This window comes from Cupressus sempervirens, chromosome 6, assembly GCF_028749045.1.
Source record: "Cupressus sempervirens isolate cs-2001-9-10 chromosome 6, ASM2874904v1, whole genome shotgun sequence".
Lineage (NCBI taxonomy): Eukaryota > Viridiplantae > Streptophyta > Pinopsida > Cupressales > Cupressaceae > Cupressus > Cupressus sempervirens.
The window spans coordinates 13,952,501-13,972,500 of NC_143123.1; the positions used below are offsets into that span (position 1 = coordinate 13,952,501).

The 20,000-nt window shown below is 32.6% G+C and overlaps 1 pseudogene; it reads left to right on the plus strand.

Annotated features, from left to right (window-relative positions):
- LOC149550805 (C4-beta,C20-epoxidase-like) overlaps positions 1–19,230 on the plus strand; it is a 49,740-nt pseudogene extending 30,510 nt beyond the window's left edge.
- The last annotated feature ends 770 nt before the right edge of the window (positions 19,231–20,000 follow it).

The window sequence follows — 20,000 nt, forward strand, 5'->3', positions numbered from 1 at the left end:
ATTTTGGATAGCCTGTCCCCATTGGATATCATAGTCACCAAAGTAGAGCATACATAATCCTATTCAAAGTGTCATCACTCAATTAATTATATAAATATATTAATCTAAAAAAATGATTCATCTAGAAGCAAGGTTGTTGGTCGTATATGAAACCAAGACTATGTGCTTGAACTTTAACTTATGAACACAAGGGTATAACTATCGTGTACTTGATTATTGCTTTCCTAGCTATTTGTAGGTGTAATATATGACTTCTTATAACTTAAAATCTAGTGACTTGCATTTTCTAACATGTCATGTTTTGCTATAGGAATCTTCCAAACTCTACAACATACCACATCGTGCTTCACTCCATAACTTGCTCACACAATCTTCACTCAAATAAAACAATCATCTAATGCAAAACTATATGAATATGTTTATTATTTGTAGAGGATAGATGGACAAGAATTTTAATTTTTTTGTTAAAGATATTCATTATTTAGTTAGCAATATTAGCGCTTATGTCTAATGTATTTAATTTTCTAATTCTAGTATTTAATTCAAAATTAAATTTTCCTATTTAAATATCATTCATTTACAGAGTGTTGCTTAAATGCATGGATTTCCTTTAATTACGTTGCATTAAATTTAGGAAAATTTTTATTGCTGTATAGCATATAAATTATTGCAATATTGTAAGAGCAATTAGTATAATTAAATAAAAAATACAAGTTTAAAGAAGATCATTTGTTAGACAATATATTCTAATCATAGTTATTCAAGATATAGATACTAGAGCCATTAAATTATTGTTTAATATTTATTAAAAAAGTGTGTCATCAATAAATATATTTTATCTCTTGAAATTGCAAGAAAATAAATAAAGAACAAAGGAGCTCAAAAGTAGAAGCTAATTGGTTTGTTATAATGAAGCATGTTCCTCTTAAATGATGTTACTTTTGTTGCTACTCAATTTTAAAATCCTTAAGAGTAGTTTCAAATATACAGTTAAATTTATTATTTATTATTTTTTTACACAAGATTAAATATTTAAATAATTTTTAAAAAATTAAGATTTATTAAGAAAATTAAATTTACCAAATGAATATAAAATAGTGCCTCATTTCAAAACCACCTAAAGTATAGAACTAATTTAAAATTCTTTAATAATGCTTCCTCCTTCAAAGTAATTAGTGTGAATTTTTGCCATCTTTCACAATGGAAACAACATTGCTTCGACAATCATGAATAATTTCAACATCATATTGCCAAGGTCTTCTTAACAAAATATGACAAACACTCATGTTAACCACATCACACAATACCTCATTGTGGTACGGTCCAATGCTAAACTTAACCTTACATTGCTTTGTTATCTCTACCATATAATCTGAAACCAACTTATCCCATAAGGACAAGGATGTTTGAGTATCCTTAATTCAAGTTTATGTACCATCTCCCTTGATACTTGATTATCAATACTTCTACCATTGATAATTTCTTTGCAACATTTATCTCCTACTTTGCAAACAATTTAGAATAATTTCCTCCTCTGAACAAGCTCTGATTCCTTTTACTCAACATAACTCTTTTAAACATCATAGATTCTCTTATCTTAGTTGCAGCCTCCCTTTCAATAAGTTCATATTTCGCTTACTCCTTATGGGCCACAAGGTTTTGTTTACCCTTACCTTTGCTAGAACCCTTCAAACATTGGTAAGCTCTATGACCAACATTCCCACATATGAAATAAGTACTTGTGAACTCTATGTTGTTATTGGCTCTACTGAGGATATTTTTATTACATTCCTCTTCAATAACAAGCTTTTCTTTGCCCTTATCAACAACCAATTTACCCCTTTCCCTAGGTTTATCGCAACTTTTTCTCAACTTATCCTATGCAGTTAGATCATACTAATAAACATCATTAATTGAACTAATCATTAACATACTTCACTTATGTTGAATGCTAAGTCTCAAACCATGAACACACTTAGTCACCTTCTTCTTAGATGAATCTAGGTGTCCATATCTGATTTTCATCTTGTAGAATTCTTTTGTATACTCTTTTACTATCAAACCTTTTTTGCCTAAGATTTTGGAACTTCTTGAATAACTCTAATTCATAATCCTCCCATGTGAACTTAGCCTTAAGTCTAGAAACCATAACTTTACATCTAGCGATCTTAGGTTCACCATTATCGTCTTTGTCCTTTCTAACTCCTTCCACCATAAGGTAAAATGACCCTTCAATCTAGTATTTGTCAACCTAACCTCTGTGGATCCTTAACATCTTCAAGCCCAAATTAATCTTCTAGTTCATTAATCCAATCCATCAAATCTTTAGGATGTAAAGAACCAGAAAAGAAATGTAACATTTAATCTATGCTTCTTACCTAATTAATGTGCTATAACTCTTATTAATATTTCTTCCTTTGTAGGATTCTAAAGTTGTACTATTTTAAGATCTTCAACAACATCTTCATATCCATCTTTGGTCTCAAGGTTTCTTCTAACCCTAGTAAAAGCATTTCAAATCCCAGTCCTCATCTCATTTTTGAATTTCTCCATCATTTATTCTAGCCTTGTAAGATTCATTATTCTAGGCAACATCCTTACAAACCTTAGGAATCTCCTTCTTAATTTCCTTAGGTTTGATGATTTGATCAAAAGTTTTGATTTTCCCAACACAATCAAGAAATCTACCAACACCCAGAAACTGCCTCAAATAAATTGTTTATTTGAAATCATCAACTTGTCATTCAAGAGATTAACCAACTCCTTTAGGCTCCCATGTGCAACCCCCCACAATTGTAGGCTAGATCCACCTTTTTCTAGCCCACAACTAGGATGCCAAGGTTCACAATCCCTTGATCTTGCTTTGATGCCTCAAATAAATTGTCTATTTGAAATCATCAACTTGTCATTCAAGTGATTAACCAACTCCTCTAGGATCTCATGTGCAACCCCCCACAATTGTAGGCCAGATCCACCTTTTTCCATCCCACAACTAGGATGTCAAGGTTCACAATCCCCTGATCTTGCTTTGATTAATTCATATTTGTTGTAAATCTATTTTTCATGCATAACCAACAAACAATCCCTTTGTTAACCACCTTGCGCAAGTTCCTAGTTTATGTAGAACAAATCCTCAGTTTTTCCACCCCACAAGAAAAAGATGTATGTTAGAATTAGTAATGTTTCCTTGGTTGTATTTATTAAATGGGATAAACCAAGGTATCCCTTATGTATTTTTTCCTCTTGTCCATGTGTGAGGACAAGTCATTTTTGTAATTCCTTTATTAAGGAAAATAGTTTATTCCTCTTTAATAGGATTATGACACTTGTGATGCACAAACTTGAATGTGGCAATCATTCACTTGGGAGTTACTAAATAACTCCTCTTCTCATCTCTATATAAGAGATGTTCATCTCTCATTCCAAAGAACACACAATCACTATGTAGTTTTTTACAATGAGCTTATGGATCTATATCTCTCTCATTTTCTCTCTCTTTCATTCTCTAGGCATTTTCCTTATTCATATAATTCACAAGGGGTTGTCTTTGCTTTCCCCTTTCAAAATCTTTGTCTCCTCTCTTATGTTGATCTTGGAAAGCTCATCTAAAGTATGGTAACTATTTTCATAGCAAAATTGTCTTGATTAATTTATCATTTATCATTTCATTTCAGTTTCATTATTTCTTATATGGTATCAAAGGTATCTAATCCTTATTTTATTTTTTATTTTAATTTACCATATCTCTAGAGATACTCTTGAGAGAAGGATTGATTATTTCATAGCCTATTCTAACTTTTTATGTTTCAAGTTTTTAATTTAAATCTATAAGTCTTTTATTCAACCAGTCCTCTTTGAATGACTTCTCGCCAAAGAATCTCATTCTTTTTTCAAAATTTTAAACTTTTGGTTGGTTTGCACCCAAACTCATGTTATATTCTCCTATTTTTGAAGGCTTTCCGCCCTAACTAAGAGAAGTATTGTTCCAACAAGTTTTAGTTGCAGATTTTCTATTTTATTTTCTTACAATTTTCTTATATCTAATCCATTTTACTGCAGGGTTTATCTTTATTTATTCTTTTACAGCTTACAACTAATTCTACTCATTGTCTAATAATATTATCACAAGTTTCATTTTAATTTTTTTAACTTAATTTTTTTATACGCCCTTTCATTTCTGTTTGCATTATATTTTATATTGTTTATGGAGGCATTCTTATTTAAGGATTTGTTTTGATACTTGAGAGGAAATTTATGGCGTCAACTAATATATGGAATATTTTAACTTTTATTAGAAAATGTTGAACCTGCACACATATATATGGCTGAAAAGGTGCCTAGATTGACTAGTGTTTATTGTGTCTATATAGTTTCTTACCTATAACAAATGCATGATAGTTTATATTGTTTATTGTGCCTATATTTTATATTTTTTATGGAGGCATTCTTATTTAAGGAAATGTTATTAATACTTGAGAGGAAATTTATGGCATCAACTGATATGTGGAATATTTTAACTTTTATTAGAAAATGTTGAACCTGCACACATATATCTGGATGAAAAAGTGCCTAGATTGACTGGTGTTCATTGTGTCTATATTTTATATTGTTTATGGAGGCATTCTTATTTAAGGATTTGTTTTAATACTTGAGAGGAAATTAATGGTGTCAACTAATATATGGGATATTTTAACTTGTATTAGAAAATGTTGAACCTACACATATATCTGGCTGAAAAAATGCCTAAATTGGCTGATGTTTATTGTGTCTATATAGTTTCTTACCTATAACAAATGCATGATAGTACATGTTGTAATATATTTAATTGATTTTAGTTTTTACTATTTATAAGCACCTGCTCTCTATCAAAGGCTAGAAACTCGTGCTGGTTTTGGCCTACTCGACCTTTGGGTTTAGTGCAAGTGATAGTTCTCAACTCAGTGTCAACCACCAACCATAACCCAAGATTCTCCACTCAAATTGCAGCACATCGTTTGTTGTAGATATTCAGCCTATGTTTCCCCTTCTCCACTCATTTGCCCTTCTTGAAAGAGAGGTCACAAGTTCAAATCCCACTGGAGGTAGGGTATGTAAGCCTCATTTGTAGTGCAGTTAGGTACCTCTCAAAAAGGAGTATGAAGTAGTTCCATATCACTATCACCATATGTCAACCCAAAAACTATGAGTGGTGTCATGGACTATAAAATCCCCTTTCCTTTCCTTTTTACTCATTATCATAAATTGTCACCTCTCCACAACATTTGTTGTCAATACTTGTAGGCAATCTGCATCTATTTGTTACATTTGGTGAAGAGTTTTAAATAACTCATTCACTAGTTTTGCTTCTTTTACTATATATGTATCTTTTCACATTCAATCTTACATTGTCATATGGAGCTCAATAATTGGATTGGATAACATAACCATATAATAATAGGCACCTTCCTACCATTAGTAATGTTATAAGTTTAATTACAACTACCCACTCTGTAACCCTAGAATTTTTTTTGAAGTTTTAAAAGTTTTTCATTCTTCTTTTCATTGCTACCTCGCTCCCTCCTTTTTTAGCAGCACAATCAACGTGTTCTTCATATCTCTCAACATTTCAAAGAGCCCAACCCAGTCCCACTCATTACCTTAAGTGGTCACAAGAAGTTTGAAGAATCCTCCCTGCAAGGTTACTCTATTATCTCCTTATTGGTTAAATTAATACTTGTGTAACTTTGTGACTTTGGTAAGGTGGATTCTTTCCCACTCACTCCCTCTGTTCGCCCCTCAATTGCATTAATTTTCTATAAAGCTTGGCTATTACACTAACCACAAATATTACCTTTGAAGGTTTCTAAAGCTTTTCCAATCATTCAATTGTATGCAGATGCAAATGTTAGAGTTTAAGATCTTTGTGCACAGACCTTTATATCATTGATAGCTTAGTAAACGTGTGATTGTTAGTAGCTTATTATTATGGCCCTCTAGTTGTATTTTTTGGTCATCTCTTCACTTTACATAGATATTTGGTCAAATGCATGGTGCACTTTGCTAATAGAGGGATATATGATTGTCAGTGAATCAAAATTATGCATGTACAAAGAAGACACATAGTCTTACAATAAGGCTCATTGGGGTTCTTTCTAAAGTTTATTTATGCAATCCACATGCTTCCTCCATCTGTCCTCCCCTTGTTCCATTTATTTCATTTCCTCCTTCCAATGCTTAATATTTGTTTTGCCTTATTTTTATTTCAGATCAAACATAACCGTTTGACTATCTTCCCTACAAAATGTATCGTTGACCAAATTTTAAAAAATTGAAAACACAATGATTTTTTTTGAAATTTTTAGCATTTGATCTTTATGATCTACATATATTGTGATTAAAAACAACAAAAAAATTGAGAAAAATTCATTGTATTTTCGTGAATCGGAAAAATAAATATGTTTGACTTTTTTTTAAATCTTTAGTGCAGTTTGTCTGGAGATTAGCCAATGCCTTTTTGAATTATTTTATTCTGATATAGAATCATTCTTCATTATTATTTCAGTAGCATTTTCTTAATGTCTAATAGTCGTCACTATTGCTCTGCTATAAATCTATCGTACGTCGTAAGTTTGTTAGCCCATCTGCAACCTACCCTTCCAAAGTAGGCTTATCTTTAAGTTGTATTTGTCTTCAAGCAAGATGACCCAATATTTCATCAAGGATCAAGATAAGAATCTCTCAATTAAGAATAACATTTGATACGATGCATTTGAACATTCTTTTGTGGCAATTAAAACTTCAAGTAATTGTTTTTAAGAGAGAAACAAAAAAATAAAATAAAATAAAAAATTATATATATATATATATATATATATATATATAAAATGTAGAACAAACACAAGGTCACTTGTGATCATTTGATTTACTCCATAAATCAATAGATCTAGGACAAAGGGAACTGGAGAGTTTCTTTCCTACTCCAAAATAACTAGAGACAAGCAAAATACAGAATTAAAAAGACAGAAAAACTCTTTGTGGCCCACTACTTACGTTGGTTGTGCTCTATGGTTGTGAGGTTTCAGGAGGAACGTCTCAAATCGCAAATAGAAATAAATAAAATAAATACAAATCATCTTATCTCTAGTAGCCTCAAAGTCAAATCAATGGTGTTGTATGCGATTCTCGTACGTGGGGGGGGGGGGGGGGGGGGACAATTAACAATAATGTTATGTTGTGTTTGTTTCCAACTGAGGCATCAAGAGTAATTCATTTATTAATCCATCTAAATAAAGTTAAAATTATGGATACACATCCATGGCTCAAGATGGTGATCGAGGATAAACTAGTCTATATAGAGAGGGTGTTGATGAAACAAACAAGAAGTGAATAACCAAATGAGGCATTAACATGTAAAAAATGTTCCAACGGTAATATAATATATCAAATAATGTAAAATATAATATACCAAATAATGTAGAGAAAACACAAGGTCACTTGTGATCATTTGATTACTCCATACATTGAACATACAAATGACAAATGGGGTTGAAGAGCTTCTTTCTTACCGCAAAATACTTGTAGAGAAGCGTAATATAGAATTTAAAAGACAAAATAAATCTTTATGGACTGTTAGTGACATTGGTTGTGCTTTATGGTTATGAGGTTTCGGGGAGCAACATCTCAAATTGCAAACATAAACAAATAAACATAATACAAAATCATCTTATCACTAGTAGCCTCAAAATCAAATTAATGGTATTATATGAGATTCTCATTTTTGTGGGTGACTATTAAGGGTCAGGTAATGTTATGTATGCATTTGATGGAGGCATCAAGGGTAATTTGTTTATTAAGCAATCTAAATAAAGTTGAAAATATAGATACACATCAATGACCCAAGTTTGTTGTCAAGGATAAACTAGTCCATACAAAGAGGGCATGGATGAAATAAAATTAGAAGTGAATAAGAAAATGAGGAATTGACATGCAAAAAATTTTCTAACACTAATGACACTAATGAAGAGATAAAAAAGACTCATGTTTAAAAAAAAGGGTTCTCATGTAGTCAAAACAAATGGGGTGAAAAAAGATCATCATGTGAAAGAGTTCAATCCCACTTTGGATCATGATGAAAATAATTACTTGTAGGTAATAATTAATGGTAAGGCTAGATTGTTAGTGACACAACAAAGAACCGAATGCCATCATCTATACTGTGAGACAAGATGGTTCCCAAAGAGGTTTGAGAAGAAAGAATGTGTGCTATTTGTAGCATAGGAGTAGTTGATGTTGAATGACAATTTATCTTTAAATGTGATGTTTACCAAGATATTTATGGTTGACATGAGTGTCTAAACCAACTTTTTGAGGAAACAAGGCTTCATAAAACAATTGATTGTCTATTGAAGATTTATAACTAGAGAGCCAATATTAATACAACATACATATGACTCAAAATATTATTCTTGATCCTTGGACTCTTGATGTCGTGGACATCATTAACCATTCATTCATTCCATAATTTTGACTCCCTTAGGGTCCGTTTGGCTATAGGCATTAGCAAATGCTATATTTGTTTTATATTCAAAATTTGTCCGATGCTAGATTATAAATTTAGAATTGGATTTTGTTGAGCAAGAAAAATGAAAATGAAAATTTGATTCAATTCCAATTCCAATCAAGGTGGAATTAACAAATCCTCATTTTTAGATCAAATGAAAATTCAAAACTCATATTCCAATTCAAATTTCACACATCCAAACTTAATATTATATTTTTAAAGAATTTATTCCTACCAATTCCCCTTCAATTTGAGCAAACAAATGGGCCCTAATGATTCAACTGTACAAAAATTAACTAAAAGGACCACTCAAGCTCTAAATGTCGTCGGGATATAGTTTAGTGACAAGCTAATCTCTCAAAAAATCGTCCATGCTATGTATGCTTCCACTAGACATACCATATCATATCCATCTTTGTACTGTAACATGACTCATGAAAGATTAAATGGGATAGCTACATCCAAATTAAACATGATAAACAAGACAATAGAAAAAAAATTCACCCAACTTCGTATGTGTCAATTTTTTTTTTTTTTTAATCATCTCGCTTAAAATAATTTGAATAATATTGATTTTAAAATCTTCTGAACACATTTGAATGTGATTCAAAAGCAAAAAATTTGGTGGAGAAGCTCATAGAGCAGGCATGGAGGAAGGAGCAATGCAGACCCAACATGCAAAAAATATAGGTGCCCTTCTTGCCAAAATGTTGTGGTTTGGTGGGAAATAGATCACTCTCTTATTTTTTTTGATCTCTCCCATGTAAAGGCTTTCAATTGTATGCTTTGACGTTTCATTTGCCTTTGAAGTAAATTTTCATTTTCCCTTTTTTTTGGTTTTCATTTGGATAAGACAAGATTGTAATATGTGACCAAGGAACAAATGTCCATGTGGAAAATGGCTATCTAAAATCCATTATCTACATGGGTATGATAATGGAAAACAAAAAGGGGGAAAATATGGTCGTACTTCCTGTCCATTCATTGTTGTTGACTACCATGAAGTAAGCTTGAAAAAACAGAAGTCTGGGCTAATGTCAAGTATACTAATTAATGTTCAAATTGATCTTATCAATGATAGATGATCCCCCATTGAAAAAAAGAAGTAACCATCTATCTAAATCTTGCAGATTTTTATTTAAAAATACAATGCACTTATACTCATTTTTGTATGATGTGTGTTTATGTTGGAGAGTCATCGGTCTAGTTTAAAGGAGTCATGGAATCAAGGAGTGATTGAATGTCTTTTATGAATGTTTGATTGCTTTCAAGCTCTTTCTCTCAGTGGTTTGGATGATGAGATGCAGTTGGAAGGATGATTATATCTCCACAAAAGAATTTGATCCTCTCAATAAAAATGCTCTTTTTTCTTTTACTAACTTTGAATTATTGTATTCTTGCTCCTCTCTATGTTTTATTGATCTAACATCAGGCATGGGAAATTGGATATTGGACATTTTGGTCTGAATCATAAGAAAACTATTTTATGTTTCTCCATAGTTGTATGAATAGATTTATTCTCTTTTTGTTTTTAAACTTTGGGATTCATTGTTGTTTGGCTGTTTTTTTTTATAATCATTTTAGAGTTTTGTTAAAAATAAATGGGCATTTTCTTGTTGACCACAATAAGCATTACAAAATTGTATTGTACAATACTTTTGACATAAAGTTTTAGGGAGTTTAGACAAAGATGTGCTAATGAAAATCATATCAAAAGAAAACAAGAAAAATGTGATAGATGATCTAAATATCAATGTCAAGCCCAACTCAATATATAAAGTTGACCTGATTCAATGTATAAAGTTGATAGATTGTTTAACTATTTATGGTTTTTATGCAATTTCTAATAATGTAAATTATATTTTTAAAGAGTTAAATATTAAAAAAAGGTTATTGGTGTAGATTAAAATAAAATTATATTAGAAAGAATGAGAACTAAAAACATGTTTTACTATAAGTGAGTGGTAGAAAAAAGAATATTACATTACATGGTAGATGTTGATATTTATATCAAATTGTAAAAATTATTTAAAAGTAGATAACCACATTTGTCTTATTTACAAAATAATACACAAATCAGTAAGTTTTAATGGGCAATTTATATAAGTAACCTTTAGATGTGTTGTATATGAAGAGATCTTTGTTTAAGTTGTGAAGAATATTTTATTAATTTTTTTTGGAATCAAGCAATAATTTATTCTCATATTATGCATTAATACTCATAAGAGGAAGAAAATATACTTAACTTTTTTCTTTTTGGATTATGTACTTCTCATTTTTACTATTCTTCACTAAATAATATAATATAATTCAAAATAATGTTATTCATTTTTTTTTCTAGATTTATACTCACAAACTACATTTTTCATTAATGGAATTGTTGACATTTTTTTTCATCATTTATCCCATTACATATAATCGATTAGAGACATCTTTCATGGAATAAGTTTTGCAATTTTTGGCCATATACAGTTGTGCAATTCCAGGTATTCTTGGGTGCATGAAAACATTGTGTAGTTTTGTGTATCAAAGGAGCTACATCGAATGAGTCAAATATCAAATCAATATCTTTCTTCTTATTTGACATTTGCATGTAAAAAATTGTGGTGCATTTTCATGCCTATGCAAGATTGCAAGGCTATTTAAAGCGAAGGGTCTCCTTGTTTAGATCTTGCAATGTTGTGCAATTTTGTGTGTCAAAGGAACTTCATCGAATGAGTTGGCTTATTGAAGGAATAAATTTTTGTTCATTCAACGACGCCTCATTCGACATTCACTGGTTGAAAATTATGATTCATTTTTTGTGCCTACCCAAGTTTGCAAGATAGTTTGAAGCGAATGGACTGCTTGTTGCGATCTCATGATGTTGTGTTGTTTTGTGCATCAAAGGAACTTTATCAAATGAGTTGGCTTATCAAAGGAATAGTTTTTTTCTCATTCAACGTCATGAAGTTGTGACCTTGTGATGTTGTGATGTCATGATCTTGCGACACGTGACATCGTGAGGTCATTTTCTCTAGGATGTTTACGATTTGCAATCTTGCGATGTGCGACATAGTGAGGTCATTTTCTGTAGGATGTTTATAGTTTGCAATATTCAATGTAGGTTGTTTTACGTGATCACAAGTTAATGGTGCAGAGGGAATTCGAGGCTACAATATTGCGCTACAGTGCAGTTTCCTGCTGCACGACATTGCATGTCTCTTGTGAGAGGAAACATTTCATCTTGTGATGTTGCGATACAATGTATTTTGTGTTTCTCCAAGTCATATGAATAGGTTTATTTTCTCTATGGTTTTTAAACTTTGGGATTCATTATTTTTTGGGTATTTTTTTCTATAATCATTTTAGAGTTTTGTTAACAATAAATGGAACTAAAGATGTTTCTATATTTTCAATTTAGTTTAATTATTTTTCTAAAAGTTAACACAAACATGATAATGCATATAGTTTCAGCTTGCATAACATCGTGCCAAGAAATCCCTTCCTTCTCAAAGACCTTGCAATGTTACGAAAAATACAAAAATAAACCGTAGTTTCGGCCCGCATAGCATTGCAACATGCAAAAAGTGAGAAATATACAATTTTAGTGTGCAATCATGTCAAATGAGCAATAAAATATTCCTATAATAAGACAAACTCCTTCGATGTTGAAAAAATACTATGTTTTTGAGCACTTGAGAAAATTTTTGGCCTGCAATCATATTGAATGATGAATAAAATCTTCATACAATAAGTCACTCCTTCGATGTCGAAACATACAATTTAAGCTAATAATTTTTAAATGAGAAAATAATATTAATATAAAATAATATTAATTGAATTTTTTAATAAAAATATAATTATAAAAGAAGGATTGTCTTTTAAAACTAAATTATGTATTCTATGTGTGATGAATTTCCATCAATCAAATCATAACGAATGAAGTCAGTTCTGACAAATGAAATGAAATGAAAGATTTTTAATGACGTCCATAAGACCGACAATCTAAGGGACCAATAGAAGATCTCTTAGTCAGTGTTTTGAGATTTCTTCAAGTTGTCCCTTTTGTTGTGGATTTGCGTAAGTAGGATGGCCCCCTTGTGAAGTCTTGGCCCTTCAAAAAGCTCTTCTATGTTGTTCACCTTTAAAGTGTCCTTGTACTAGTTGCAAATATCCTCGTATGTTATGCAATCTTTCACATAATGTCATTTTATCTCCTCTCCCTCGGTGCAAAACTTACAAATTATGTCCTCCCATTATTCTTTAGGGACCTTCCATTTGCCAGTTTCACATCTCAAACAGTGTGATCTAGACCTCAATTGAGTGATTAAGATTTTTGCCTTTCCTTTGATCTTGGCTCCTAAGTACTCTTTGTCACCATGTTTGCATGTGGAGTTAAATTTTTTGACATAGTAAGCTTTTCTTCTACCTAATTGATTTGTCCAGATGGCAGATTTGATTTTTCTACCACCCTTTAAAAAATATTTCTAAGTTGGTTTCTAGACACTCTTGGTAGTCAATGTTCCATTTGTTGAACCATTTGTTGTTTTGTTTCTTCCATGTCCTCTTCCGAGAGTCAAGCTCCTCATCAACCACCATTCTAGGCCAACGATGTGCATCCATTTTAGATAGCTCAACAATTGAACAATTGTCGAGGCCTCTGCCAGGAACATGGTTGCCTCTGCAAAAGAGTCTCATAGGGAACTGTTGACATGACTTTGAGATTAATGTCAATGAAATACTTTTTTATTCTTTCAATTTGTCACCATTTTTAGTTTGATACGCTACTCCCCCATACCTCGTTGCCATAAAGAACAACCAAAATCACCAATAACCCAAAGAGGGTTTTCCTAGTCTTCCAATCCCATAACTCTATTGTCCTACATCTATTATGAAGAAGGTAAGAGGCCTTCCACTCCATTGTATTTTTTTTTATATGCATGTCTCCCAACCTAGCCAATAATGGAAATCGATCCCCAGATACTTGTATCCTTCCACAATTTCTAAAGCATTTCCCTTAAATATGAAAGTAAGTTGTTGTTTTCTTTTCCTCAAGGAAAAGACCATGATCTTGGTCTTAGATGTGTTGACCTCCATCCCTATTTCTGTGCAAAAGGTTTTTGAATTACTCAGATGATCCCTCAACCCATGGATTGTTTTAGCAATGAGGATAAGATCATCGACATAAAGATGCAACCTAATCACATTATCAACCAACTAAATTCCCTCTCCATTGGCTTTGTTTGGCCATTCCTTTAGCTTGTCAATATAGAGGCCAAAACAAGGTAGGGGATAATAGACAACCCTATTTGACCTCTACGTTGCTACCAAAGCATTCTAACATGCCCTCTTTGGTTCTGATTTTTACTTTTAACTATTTATAAAGCTTATAAACAAAAACCTTGTACTCTATTGGGACCTCCAATTCATCCATTCTATTCCATAGTTTATCCCTAATGATGGTATCGAAAGCTTTCTTAAAGTCAACAAAGCAACAAATAGCCTCTTCTCCCTATTTATCCCACACTCTCTCAATGAGATATCTTAGAGTAATACAATGATCAACAATGGAGTGTTTTGGTTTGAAACTTGCCTATCCTTTACCTCCTTTTCTCTCTTGTTCTGCTCAAGTATTGATTCTATGCTCCAACATACTCTCATAAAGATTTCCTAATAGAGGGTTCACCATGATGGTTCGGTAATTGGAAGGGTTGTTGAAGTCCCCACTTTTATGAAGAGGGATAACTACACTAGTGGTCCAGTCAGTGGGAAAGAAGCCTTGTGTGATCCTATTGAAAATGTTCTTGCTGTGCAGAGCCAACAACTATGCCCTCCACTTTAGAAATTCACCTTGTAGCCCATCAATATCTCGAGCTTTTCCACTCCCTAATCTCCTTATCCCCATATTAATGTCTTCATCAAAGAATAATTCAACTGAGCTACTAATTGTGGGAAATGAAACTTCACCCTCCAATCTCTTGTAAAGAATTTTTGCATACTCTAGCCATTGGGGATTCGTAAATTTATTTTCAACATATTTTCTAGCTTGTTGTAACTTCCTCCAAAACCTTTAGGATTATACTTTCCTAACATGATTAACTCCTTCCTTCGGTTAATCACCTGTTCATCTCTTTTGGATTTGATTAGCTGTTTATATTCTCTTATGATTGCCTTGTTTTCCTTTCTCCCTTTAATGTCTCTTTTTGCAACCTTGCATTCTTCATCATACCATGGTTTAGCCGAAAAAGTGCTTGAGATGCTCTTCTTTATTCTTGTCCTCTTACAACCCTTTAATGCTCTTTGAATTAGTGGGATCATTGAGCTGCTGCTAATGTGTTCTTTCTTATCATTGTTTACATTGAGATTCATGTTGTCATGGCTCAATTGGATCTATTGTTCAAGAGCGGTGCAAAATTAACTCTATATTTTCATTGTTTATAAGAATTTTGCCCTCTTTATGTCCTTTTGTACTGTCACCTTGGACCTGATCACTTTTTAGCCTTTTGAATCTCATATTGTATTTAATAAGGAGGGGCAAATTGTCTAAATTTAGCTGCATAGGACATTGTTCAATTTTGAAATCTGCTACCTTGGTGATATATGAGTGAGAACACATCATATAGTCTGCTACACTTTGTCCGTTATATTTTTTACAAGTGATTATGCTTTATTTTGGCCATATCTTCATGCCATTGCAAACAACCAGCCTATGAAGGCTACATAGCCCTAAAATTTTAGCCCCAAAGTGAGACAAACTGCCTTTTTTTGTCCCGTGAAGTCCTTTTACTGATATTGTCATTGTCCTCTTTTAGCCACAATGGGTTGTTGTCCTCTATTAAGTCATTACCTAGCTAAATAGATTGGTTACTCGCAGTCTTAACAATAAAATGTCCTATAAGAATTGTGTTTCCGGTATAACTAAAAGAAAGCACATCTTTCTTTAGGGTTGCAAATGGATCTTCATTGTCTAGATTTCTCTTTTTGTAGAATTTAGAGCTTTTTGGTGTGAAATAGCACGCTGCCAGCCATGTGATCTCCTCATCATCCTCAATCTTTAGCCATATAAATTGTTTATTTGAATCCTCTTTCTCCACTTTTATGTTTTCCATGTATCTTTTATCAAGATACTAATCCCTCCATGACCTGTACCTGTCTTTGTTTCTTCATTCCACATGGAGAATTTATCGTACCCTTCAAAATCTAGAATCCTACACCCTTTATGTTCATATGTTTCTATGAGGCAAATAATGTCTTGCCAATCAACTCTGGGCCCCAACCCCGGTCCTCTTCTCCATGGGTAACCTCTACAATTCCAACTCACCATATTTAGATACTTTCATGGGGCCCTAAGTTCCTATTCATGATTTGTTGGTTTATCAACAATCTTTTCTTTACCGTTTTTCATCCAAGCCCATTTGTCGGCAACCTTTGCTGATTTTACTTTCTCCCACTCCTTTCTCCTTTCTTCTTGTTGGTTAATGGTCAAATCCTCATCTAAATAGATTTGAGTTTCTTTGAGTAGCCCCTTGTTCTTCATGATTGTGTTCTTGTCCTTTACATTGCTTAGAGTGAATCTCACATGTCTATTTTTCCCCAATCCCCATACTTTTTCCAATCTTGTTTGCTTGTCAAATTTTACTCGCCCAATTTAACTTGTCCCTAAGGAAGTCATGTGTCAAAATTTTTGCTTTTTCACATTCCCCATAGTCTTTTAAACCTTTATTAATGAGGTTTATTGCCTTTTCTTGTATGTCCTTCTCCTCTCTGAATTGTTTCCTAATTTATTTTTCTGTGATTTCCTTTTGTCCCATGGATGATTCATCGACCACTTGGGCCTATTATTTGGCCTCTGTTATTTGCTCTTTTAGTTCATTTTCTCAATACCATGTATGCTAGTGCTACTTGAACTTCCTTGATTTTTGTTGTGGTATCTAATTTTGTCATTATTTCTAAGCTACTTTGTATTGTTTCTTTCCCTTCACCTAAAGCTTGTTTGAGACTGATTATCTTTTTTTGACCTCTCTCAATGTCATCTTGAAGGCTTAAAACATGTTTTTTCAACCATTTGTTCTCCCCTTCAAGCTCCCAATTGGTTACTGTGACCTCTTGCAACTTTTTGCTCTTTTGTTGTGCCTTCTCCTCTAGGGCCTCTAGCCTTCTTTTCATGTCCATAAGGTCATTCACATACAATTTCAATGACCAAAACAAAGGAGAGGAGGAGGGGCTATAAGACTCTTGTAGGAAGCCCCCCTTGGAAGTTCCTTTGTTTGCCCAAACTTTTATTTTAGGAATCTTTGTCATAGTCTCCTAGATTCCTCCTTGGACTGCTAGATCATCGGTTGTTTGATCCTTTGGAACAGTTATTGAAATATTTTTAGTTGTCCTCAGTAGAATCATGATAAGTTTCTTCTTCTATAGTTATTTTTCTTCTTTTGAATTTTCCTCCGTTTAAGTATCCCCAAGTATTATTTTTCATTCACAAAGATGAACTTAGTGTTTGCATTGTGATGTTCCTTTTGCCGAGCCTCTAATAGGCTGTAGTGTCGATCCTGAACTAGCCCCTGGTTGTAATCTCCTTAGTTGAGGGCTACAGAGTGACCACTATGCCATCTTGAGGTTGTTCAAATCATGATTTAGGTTCCCATACTATTGACTATCATGGTCTTGGGTTTCTGATAAATAACCTCACTATATTCTGCATGACTCTAGAGGAGCTAGAAGCCAAGTAGGCCCTAAAATCTTAGCTTTCTTGTTTCCTAGAGCCTCAGCCTATATGAGTAGGAAAAGAAACAAACTCCCAATCCTAACTGCAACTTGACTTTCTAGTGATGAACTAGAAAGCTCGGGCTTTGGTTGGACCCCTTCAACTTAAGACCCGCTTAAACCCTGCTCTATCCTTGCATAAATCACAAAGAAAAAATAAACCTTGTTTGAACCCTGATATATCCGATGAAACAACTTTGTTCATAACCTCAGATAAACGATGATGCAAGATTGGATAGTTCCCATAGTGAAGTGCTTATTTTCTCCGTGTGTTTAGACTAAGTTCTTGGTTTATTGTGTAAAGAGAGAGAGAGAGAGAGATGCAGTTTTTAGATTCCAAATAACTCTTAGATAGAATACAATGAAAAAGGAAAAAGAGGGAATGTACAAATCCAACCCGGTTCATCCACCATTTGAAACTTTTTCTCTCATTTTCCTAAAACCTTGGCTCCTCCACAAGCTCTGGTTCGCCCGTTGTTGAGAAATGTTGAAACCCTAGATGCCTTTCTTTTGGTTCATCTGCCATTTGAAACTTTGATCTCATTTGCCTGAAAACCTAGTTAATCTGCCATTCAAAACTCTGCTCTCATTCGCCTGAAACCCTGGCAACTCTTGGTTCATCTGTCGTTCAAAACTCTAGCCCAACCCCAACCCCAACAAACACTAGCCCAACACAAACAAACACAATATTCTTGTTTTGAATGGTATGTATTCTCCATTTACTCCATTTATTCCACTTGTTATGTCAAAGATGGATGGTATGTATGCACTCCATTTACTCCATTTATTCAGCTTGTTATGTCAAAGATGGGTGGTATGTGTGCATAATTAAGCCAAGAGGCTTCTACAATGGGAACATCCTTTGTTGTAAACAATTCAGCATTTAGAAAAAAATTGATAGGCAGCTGCCATGATTTTACAAGTGCATGTAGAAATAAAGAGATGGGTGGAAAGGAAGAGACATAACTGACATTTGATTATATTCATGCAAACATTTGTAGCATTTGGTTATCATGAAAGCGTTTCAAGAGTAAGGAAGCTTCCAAAGAATGGAGAATGTTCCACCTTGTAAACCACAACATTTCACAAAACTTGCTACAAAAAGTGTAGTCTATTTCTCATCAACTATTTTCAGCGCCAAACGAAGCTTAAGAAAGAGCCGCTACATGCAATGTAAAGAATGGGTTAAATTGATTGTGTTATTCCTTTTTCTATAGCCGCTAGACAATTGAAATGTATGCTACTACCATTTTAGAAATCGCCAAGACGACCAACAAGATCATTCTTGCAAGCTTGGGTTTGGACATGGAGAACTTCTACCGTTCTAATTTTGAGAAAAACACAGGTAATCTAGTTATAAACCACTATTCATGTGAGGGAAGAATATCTTTAGACAGGGCAACATTGCCTCCACATATGGATCTGTGCTACTTTACAATCCTTTACCAAGCCAACCAAGAGGGTCTCTAATTAGATCAAATGAAGGGAAATGGTTGATTGTGAAGCCTTATTGAATTCCTTTGTTGTCTTTGTTGGTGACTATCTCAAGGTATATTGAATGCCTCTTAACAACGTTTATGATTTGAAGGTATATTGAATGCCTCTTAACAATGTTTATAATTTGAAGGTATATTGAATGCCTCTTAACAATGTTTATGATTTGAATTGATAGAACATGGAGATTTGATTAACTATATTGGAGAGAATAATATGGAGTGTACTGCAGGTATGGAGCAATGACAGATAGCATAGTGCAGAGCATCAGGTTGTTCACAGTGGCTCTTTTTATTAACTTCCTCGAGGAGAAGGAAATATGGGCTCCATCTGAGGTTGTAGATGATGATCACAATTGCAAGAGATTGTATAGGCCTTTCACTTTTTCTGAGCTGCTATAGGAGTTTGTAAAGAGGCTGTACAGGCCTTTCACTTTTTCCGAGCTGCTATAGGAGTTTGTAAAGAGGTTGTACAGGCCTTTCACTCTTTGGATTGAATTTATGCCATGATTTTTCCAAATTTTAATTTAAATAAACACTCAGATTTGAATTTGCATCAATTGACATACATTTGTATTATTGATTTCTATCAAATCAAGATTTTAATGGGCTATTTTTTAATATATTATATAATTCATATAAAAAATATATTTAATTTTTTTTTTTTGATAAAGTTTAGTAAGTTCTAAATTGAAACAAGAAACCTTATAAAAAATCAAATTTAATTTAGAAACTTACTAAAATTTATATATTTTATATTTTAAACAAAAGTAATTAATTTTTTCTTATTACAATCTCAAATTTTCTTTATTTTTTGAATTTTTTCTATAATATAGTTTAGTTTCTATTTAATAAAAATAATATTATAAGTCATCTTAGATTTCTTTCCATCTTATTATAATTCTTTTTTATTCTTGCAATTTCGTTCACGTAAGAATGATTTAAAATATATAGAACTGTTGCATTAGATGTGGTTGATTTCATAGTTGAGCATTTGTATGCTTATTGTTGAAAATTTTGCATTGAAAAAATAAAATGAATTTATATTTTAGAAGAACTATCAAAAAAAATATACTATGACATTTCATAGGGAAAAAAGTTAAACTTTTTAAATATATATTGTTTTAAATTATAAGAGAAATGAGTTTCAATATGTCTAGGCTAAAATAATAATATGTTCATTCATTATTGTGTTTGCAAATACTATATATTATACTAATCTA